Source organism: Parambassis ranga, unplaced genomic scaffold, assembly GCF_900634625.1.
Source record: "Parambassis ranga unplaced genomic scaffold, fParRan2.1 scaffold_24_arrow_ctg1, whole genome shotgun sequence".
In the NCBI taxonomy this organism is placed as follows: domain Eukaryota; kingdom Metazoa; phylum Chordata; class Actinopteri; family Ambassidae; genus Parambassis; species Parambassis ranga.
The window spans coordinates 1309986-1318329 of record NW_021144797.1 but is presented as its reverse complement, the minus strand read 5'-3'; the positions used below and the strand labels follow the sequence as shown (position 1 = coordinate 1318329).

The following is an 8344-nucleotide window of genomic DNA, read 5'->3' as shown; positions in this document are numbered from 1 at the left end:
GAAGACTAGTAGAACGTTCAGACTCAGAGGAAGTGAGTCACTGTTCTGTGGCTTGAAGTCAAAGATGTGACATGAGTGTTTCCATTGTTTCATATTTCTGTGTTGACGACCGAGTGATGAGGCCGCTCTCTCACACTGAGCTGAGACAAACTGTTACAAAAGTTCCGTCCCTCCCCTTTGTGCAGGTTAGCTAAGAACGGCTACCTGGCTGCTCCTATTTCACATCACACTTGGTTTGAGTGAAGGTGGAACAGAGCCGCTGTGTCCAGGAGTCTGATGGCGGCAGCTGGACTCAAGGATGGTGTTTTGAAGACGTTTCGTCCCCTGCGTCGCTTCTTCGGTCCTGCTGCTGTTCTGGTGTGGAATCTGAGTTTTTATGTGTTCAGGACCTCTGTGGGGGGATCTTGACTCACATGACTAAGATCCCTGTTGTTGGTTAATGGTCAGTTAAGGACCACACTGTGCAGGACTAGTTGACGGCCCCATTGTGTTAGGGTTTGGATGAAAGCTGCTGGGCAGGTGTTGACAAAAGGACCGATTGTGTGATTTAAAGCTGACCCAGCAGAGTTGATTTACTCCTGGTCCTCTTTGAAGACCAAACCGCGTGAGACCTTTTCAGACCAGGTTTTGTTCAGATATCAGTGCTCTGCCTCACATAACTTTAGCAGAACTCAGGTGAAGAATCATGGCTGAAACAGCATTCTCAGTGATTTCTGCTCTCAACAGATCAATATTTTAATTCAGAATGATTGATCCTCTTTGGCATAACAATACAACAGCAGACAACTCACTGAGTACATTCTGGCAGCTGAAGACACATTAGACAGATGAAGACTGTAGAGACACAGAGAGAGAGGTGCTGCTGGTAAGGCTTTCAGTTAACTTCAGAGTCCAGCACAGATCCAGGAAGTGTGTCAGCTTCCACAAACTCACTGGCCACCTCAGCAAAGGTGGGGAAAGGTCCTTCTAACTGAACATCTAAACACACATCTAAAACATCTCACTTTCAATAACGTCTATTCATTTCAGCAGCTCAACTTCTCCCATTCATTCTAAAATCAAAACTTCAGACTAAAGATTTTTCACCTTTCAGCCTGAACCATAGAAATAATAATCTGATTACAATCTGATGAAGACTCAGTCTGTAAAGTAATCTGATTACGATCTGAAGGACTTTGTCCCTCAAGTTCTAGTCCGTCTTCAGAGAGTGTGGGCAGCTCTCTGTGAGTCATCACATGACTCCATCTGTGAGCAAGGCACTGACCCGAGGCGTAGCTCCAGGCTTTGAAGTGACATGATCAGTGCTGAGGGGCTGCTTAGCAAGGCACCATTGTTTACAGAGCAGCGTTGAGGAGGATTAAATCCAATGACCAAGCATCATCTTCATCTTCATGGCCTCCATCTTAGGCGCTAGACGGTGGAATGGGAGGAAGAGGAGGCCGTCTGCAGAGACACACAGTTGAGCTTTAAAACGTCTTTCTCTCCTGGTCTGGAATGAACCACTGTACCTGTTAGGAGAGGCAGCTGGTGCAACACTTCTGTGCCGCTGGGGTTTGATGTCGGAGGCGTAGTCGGGGGGCTGTAGGAGGTCGGGGTAGCAGGCCGGGGGAGGCTTCTTGGGCAGCACCGGTCTGAGTGGAACCTGATACCTGAAGAATTTATATGTTTACGCTATATCTAAAGTGGAATCTTCATCAAATGTCATCAACCATGATTAGTCGTTCAAATAGCTGATCAGTTTTGTTGATTGATTAAATGGGTCGAACTAACCCTGAGAATTTGTAGTTCAGGGAATGTTATCAGAATCTACATAAATCCAGGACCTGACGCTCACCTGTGTCCCTGACCAATCAGCTTACACCAGATTTCAGGTGAGTTCAATAATCACAGTGATCAACCACCTGATCACATTACACTGATCAATCAAGCAGCTTCTCTACTCAGCACTATCAGAGGCTGCAGCCAGAGGCAGGTCGTACCTGTCCAGTTGTGCAGGGGTCAGGGGGGAGTGGCTTGTTGGGTGGAGCTGGTTGACTCGCTAGCAGCTGAGAGGTTAGTGATGAAGAAGAGCAGAAGAGGAAGAGTAGAGCCTTAGCAATGGGATGCTGTGTACTGAGCTATATTGTGAAATTCTGTTAAGTGATCACAGCATGCAGACAGAAGTGTTACGCCCCCTACTGTACGAACAGAAGATGTCCTATGACTTTTACAGTACTTTTATATTCCACATCATATTTAATGCTGTTTCTCCTCCAACCAGCAGGTGGAGCTGCAGCCTGATCTGATCTGTACATGAACTGCAGACAAACACTCAACAAAGAAAACCGCGGGGGTGGGGGGGTCGGGGGGCAGTGGCTTGATGGGGGGGGGGGGGGGCACACGAGTCAGTGATGACCAGGAAAGAGAATGACATCACAGAATTCTCCATCTTTACTGATCTGCCACAGGCCAGTGCTGTAGCTCTCGGTCTGCCCTGATGGTGGCAGTGTGTAGATAGAGAGGACTTCATAAATGATACACTATTACCTAACTATTCTAATAATCACACATTAACACGGAAACAGCACATGGACACCGGCAGGCAAGGTTACCTGTGGCTGAGGTTTTAGAGCGGGATCAGGGGGGAGTGGCTTAGTGGGAGGAGCAGGTCTGTCATGAACCTGACAGGAGAGAAAACAGGAAGCAGAGACAGAGTGACAGAGCTGCACAGAGGTCAAAGGTCAAACAGGCAAGGTTGCCTGTAGCATGTGATCCAATCACAGCTGTGCCATGTGATGTGGTCACCTCACACGCTAATCCCAGGTGTGAACAGTCACTGACTCTAGGGCTGTGTCCCAATTCAGGGTCTGCATCCTTCGGAGGACGCAGCCTACGCGGTCTCAGGAGGCCGCGTCCTCCTGAGGATCCTCTGGAGGATCCTCCACCGTTGGTAAATGGGACAGTCTGGCCTTCAAATCACTTCCTGATTGTGGCGCGACGTCATAAATTTTGCCCCGGGAAAAACAAAAGCAGCGACAGCGACACAACACGGACTACACAACAAGCGGGACAACAGTGTGGATTTAGACATTTGGAATTTTTTAATATATTTATTTGTTGTTGGAGGAAGAGGAGAGGTGGCTCCAGCGGCAGCAAAACCGGTGACGGCTCGTTTTCTTCAGGCTGGGAGAGCGCAGTGGGGAGGTGACGGTAAGCTGCTGTTTAACCATATTATTGATCATAATTAATATACCAGCTACTGAGCAAACGCTAGATATATAACCAGTAGATAGACAAATATGATTAAATGTAATTTATATTTGATTCAATCGTAAGACTTGATACAGGGTTCTGTATTAAACCACTGCTTTAATGTGTCATTAAGCATCAGGTCTGTCACTGCACCAGAGAATTACTGCTGGGTGGAGGAGAGTGGGGCTCCCTGCAGGACCAGCTGTCTGTCCTGGAGGAGGTGTACTGACCATCATCACCTCTGGAGGGTGAGGATACATATTTTATAGCTTTTCATATTTTAAGCTGCTTTGGAAGCCGCTCTGTTGAAGTTATTATTTTTATTTTTGCCCTTTTTAAAAACATCTTTAGTAACATGGCAGCCGCCGATCGTCAGCTCTGCAAACCCTGATGGACGATGTGGTGGACAGAGGAGACAGGCACCCCCCTCCCCCAGATGATGTCCCACTCACAGCCAGAGGACTCCAAGGTCTTCACCGTGGCATCATCCAGTCCAGCAGCACCAAGGACTCCTGCTCAGCCAAACATTTATATATATGTTCTTTGTGAATAGTATTTTCTGCTGATTTTTATAAATAATAAACTGTACATTTTCATAATGCCCACTGGTAAATAGTTAGAAATGTTCAAACTGTGTCTTTGTAAATATTGTACATAACACAACACACACACAATAAATGATTTACTGTGGCCACTGAGAAGTTGTTCAAAAGTTTACTTAAATTATAAATAGGTAATGAAACACATGATGTAACAAGGTGAGAAGAGTTTAAGAACACAGAGACAAGAACGATTTAATATACAATTTAATAAGTAACATTTAAATAACACAGAACATAAAATCACTGCTGTCCACCATCCTCTGTATGAGCTGAGGTCTGTCCGCTCTTTCTCTGCTCTCCCTCTCTCTCTCTCTCTCTCTCTCTATCTCTCTCCCTCTCTCTCCCTCTCTCTCTCTCTCTCTCTCCCTCTCCAGCCTCATCTCCTCCGTTATCAGTTGTCAGGTTTCTTCTGTTTCTCTCTGCTCCTCCTTCAACAAAATGCCAAAAGGCAGAATGACCGTTTGATATAATAACGATAATATTGCTCCTCACGTGAACTATACTTTATACTATACTACAGTAAACAACAAGAAAGAACATCCAATCAAAGCGTTTAGTTTTAGCGCCTCGTATCAACAGGACGTCATGTTTGTAAATATAAAACTCATTTTTTTAATGCCGCTGTCACTACTAGCATTTTAAAACTCTCGAACTACTGCTCTGTACTTACATTTAAATGTGAATTCGGCACTCCTGCCGCTGCCGCTCGCTTGGTCCGTCATTGTACTATTGGACAAAAAGTAGGCCCGCAAAGCATTGTGGGATATTTAAGGCCACGAAGGATGGTAGCGATGCGTCCTCCAAATTCAGGCAAAACGCATTTGGAGGACGCATTTGAAGGACCCTTCGACTTTTGGCGAATTGGGACAGCCTTCGCGCAGCTTTGTGACGTAAGCGGCCTTAAAATGCGCACTCCGAAGGATGCAGACCCTGAATTGGGACACAGCCTACATGGACCTGAGACCAGGACCTGCAAGTCCAGCTGTACCTGGGAGGATGAAGAGGAAGATGACAAGCAGAGCAACATGGACAGGATCCGACTCTGAACACACAGAGAGAGAGAAGGTGACGGGTTAGTCACAGTCCGTCAGGAGGTCACAGTGTGCGTGTGTCTGTGTGTCAGTGAGTGTGTGTGTGTCAGTGAGCAGTCAGCGTGTGCGTGTGTCTGCAGTCAGAGTGCAGTCAGTCTGTGTGTGTGTGTGTGCAGTCAGAGTGCAGTCAGAGTGCAGTCAGAGTGTGTGTGTGTGTGTGTCTGCAGTCAGAGTGCAGTCAGAGTGTGTGTGTGTGTGTGTGTCTGCAGTCAGAGTGCAGTCAGTGTGTGTGTGTGTGTGTGTGTGTGCAGTCAGAGAGCAGTCAGAGTGTGTGTGTGTGTGTGTGTGCGCAGTGTGGAATTATATAAGGTTACCTATGCACTGACATGATACAGAGCACATATTTACTCGTATGTATGCTTTCACTCAGAGAAAAAGGGAGGTTTTCACACTCTTTCACACAAACACATCCTCCATTACAGGGAGTTCGGGAGGATGTTATCATTCCTGGAACCCTTTTGATGCGGTGAAGGCGAAGCACTGGGTGGCATCGGACGTAAGATAAATCATCCAACATAGGAGGGATACAGAGTGTTTCACAGTCATAAATATGTTAGACCAATTATTATAATTGGTAGGTGGGAATAACAGGGCAACATGTCCCAATATGGTAATACCAACGAAGGTCTTGAAAAACTGTTGATCTATTATGCAAATAGATTATGCAAATGTACCTCCACGAGCCTGTGTCCAGGGAGGGGCAGAACACTTATGGAGGGGAGTGAAGCAGACTGAAAGGCCTGTGTTCACTGAGTGTTCTCCCTTTTGCAAAAGGCGAAACTACAAAACCCAGGGTATTGTCTTTCACTCAATGTTCTGATTACAGAAGACGGAGTCTGACAATCCGGGGGGACCAGGGAAGGTCACGACAGCAGTCAGAGTGTGTGTGTGCGCGTGTGCAGTCAGAGAGCAGTCGGAGTGTGCACGCGTGCGTGTGTGCAGTCGGAGTGTGCGTGTGTGTGTGCAGTCGGAGTGTGCGCGTGTCTGCAGTCGGAGTGTGCACGCGTGCGTGTCTGCAGTCGGAGTGTGCGCGCGTGTGTGTCTGCAGTCGGAGAGCAGTCAGAGTGTGTGTGTGTAGTCAGAGTGTGTGTGTGTGTGTGCAGTCAGAGTGTGTGTGTAGTCAGAGTGTGTGTGTGTGTGTGTGTGCAGTCAGAGTGTATGTGTGCGTCTGCAGTCAGAGAGCAGTCAGAGTGTGTGTGTGCAGTCGGAGTGCAGTCAGTGTGTGTGTGTGCAGTCGGAGTGCAGTCAGTGTGTGTGTGCGTGCAGTCGGGAGTGCAGTCAGTGTGTGTGTGCGTGCAGTCGGGAGTGCAGTCAGTGTGTGTGTGTGCAGTCGGAGTGCAGTCAGTGTGTGTGTGCGTGCAGTCGGGAGTGCAGTCAGTGTGTGTGTGTGCAGTCGGAGTGCAGTCAGTGTGTGTGCGTGCAGTCGGAGTGTGTGTGTGCAGTCAGAGAGCAGTCGGAGTGTGCGCGCGTGCGTGTCTGCAGTCGGAGTGTGCGCGTGTGCGTGTCTGCAGTCGGAGAGCAGTCAGAGTGTGTGTGTGTAGTCAGAGTGTGTGTGTGTGTGTGTGCAGTCAGAGTGTGTGTGTAGTCAGAGTGTGTGTGTGTGTGTGTGTGCAGTCAGAGTGTATGTGTGCGTCTGCAGTCAGAGAGCAGTCAGAGTGTGTGTGTGCAGTCGGAGTGCAGTCAGTGTGTGTGTGCGTGCAGTCGGAGTGTAGTCAGTGTGTGTGTGCGTGCAGTCGGGAGTGCAGTCAGTGTGTGTGTGCGTGCAGTCGGGAGTGCAGTCAGTGTGTGTGCGTGCAGTCGGAGTGTGTGTGTGCAGTCAGAGAGCAGTCGGAGTGCGTGCGTGCGTGTGTGTGCGAACAGTCGGAGTGTGCGCGTGTGCGTGTGTGCGTGTCTGCAGTCAGAGAGCAGACAGAGTTTGTGTGCGTGCAGTCAGAGTGTGTGTGTGTGTGTGTGTGTGTGTGTGCAGTCAGAATAGTATTTTCTGCTGATCTTTATAAATAATAAACTGTACATTTTCATAATGCCCACTGGTAAATAGTTAGAAATGTTCAAACTGTCTCTCTCTCTCTCTCTCTCTCCAAAATGCCAACAGGCAGAATGACCGTTTGATATAATAACCACAATATTGCTCCTCATGTGAACTATACTTTATACTATGGTGGAGCATTTGTATATTACTACAGGTTTCATAGTTTTTTTATGTTATTTGTTTTATATGATTTTTTTCCATACTTTTTGATGCCACTTGGTGAGAATTACTCTTATTACTTACTCTGTACTGAACACTATTTACTTTGATGACAGCAAGGGAGAATATTTTTTTCCAACAGACTAATAATTCAAAAGTAACATTGTCTGATGTAAAATATTTGCATGAAACACAAACGGCTCTCTGCATCTCAGAGCAAAAATCTCTTTCTATAGTATAAATCAGATCACTTAACTGTGTAAACTTTATAACAGTCCTGTGATCCTATGATGAATAAGTATGAATGCATGCACAGCTAGATGTTCAGTCACTTTCACTACCGCTCTCTGAATTCACATAGCAGTTGTCCTCTCCTGTGTTCCCTATAAACCACAAAACCACAAGAGGGCGAATCATTCTCACTGAAAGTAGGTACTATCACAAAAATGAATTCAGTCTCCAGCAGCTTACCGTTTGGTGTTTCTTCCTCGTCGTCAAGGTGATCCATGTCGTGACTCACAAAAATATTCTAGAAAGATAAATCACCTTTGAAATCAATCAAAAGATGATGTGGAAAAATTCTATATTTCTGCTGTAGACTGAACACAAGTTGAGTACCTTAGTCCTGACAAGTCTTTCCCAGTGTCCCTGCTGCTGTTTGACTAGTTTGAGAACGGGTTCATTGGACTTCATTTCCCAGCAGCACTGTTCAGCAACAATATTCTGGTAAAGCTCCAGGTCGGCTCTGTAATGACGACCATTCACTCTGCCACTGCAGAACAAAAAGAGGGCATCAACACACTCCAAGTTTCCTCCATACCAGGTCACTTGTTTGCAATTCTGAAGCATTTAAGGCAATTTACGATTTCAATTTGCAAAAACACAAAAGGGAACATTAATATTCTACATTGTTTCATGATCATCTCTCAAACTCTATAATCTTCCCTTATATCCCTCCTCATTCTTTGTCTGGGTGAACCAATAAACCACTATAATTCCTTGGAAGCTTCCCACAGGTGAGCAACCACAAGGAATCATGTATACTGACAGTCAAGAAATGCACCAACAACCAAGTTACATATTTGCTGCTGATAGAAGGTCTTAGGAATCAGATGGGCAAGCTTTATTCTACTGTTATGTAATGTATACAATGAAAATCTGACACAAATGAGGGCGGGTATATTGAGTCTGTGCAAACAAAGAAGTTTGTTCCCTGACATGAATGAATGTAA

At 46.3% G+C, this 8344-nt stretch overlaps 1 long non-coding RNA gene across 1 annotated transcript; it reads right to left on the bottom strand.

Annotated features, from left to right (window-relative positions):
• Positions 1-4795: 4795 nt before the first annotated feature.
• Positions 4796-7790, bottom strand: LOC114430578 (uncharacterized). The gene is made up of 3 exons (XR_003670001.1): positions 7731-7790; positions 7584-7641; positions 4796-4875 (listed from the first exon to the last, which is right to left on the bottom strand). It is a non-coding gene; the product is annotated as an uncharacterized LOC114430578 (long non-coding RNA).
• Positions 7791-8344: the final 554 nt, after the last annotated feature.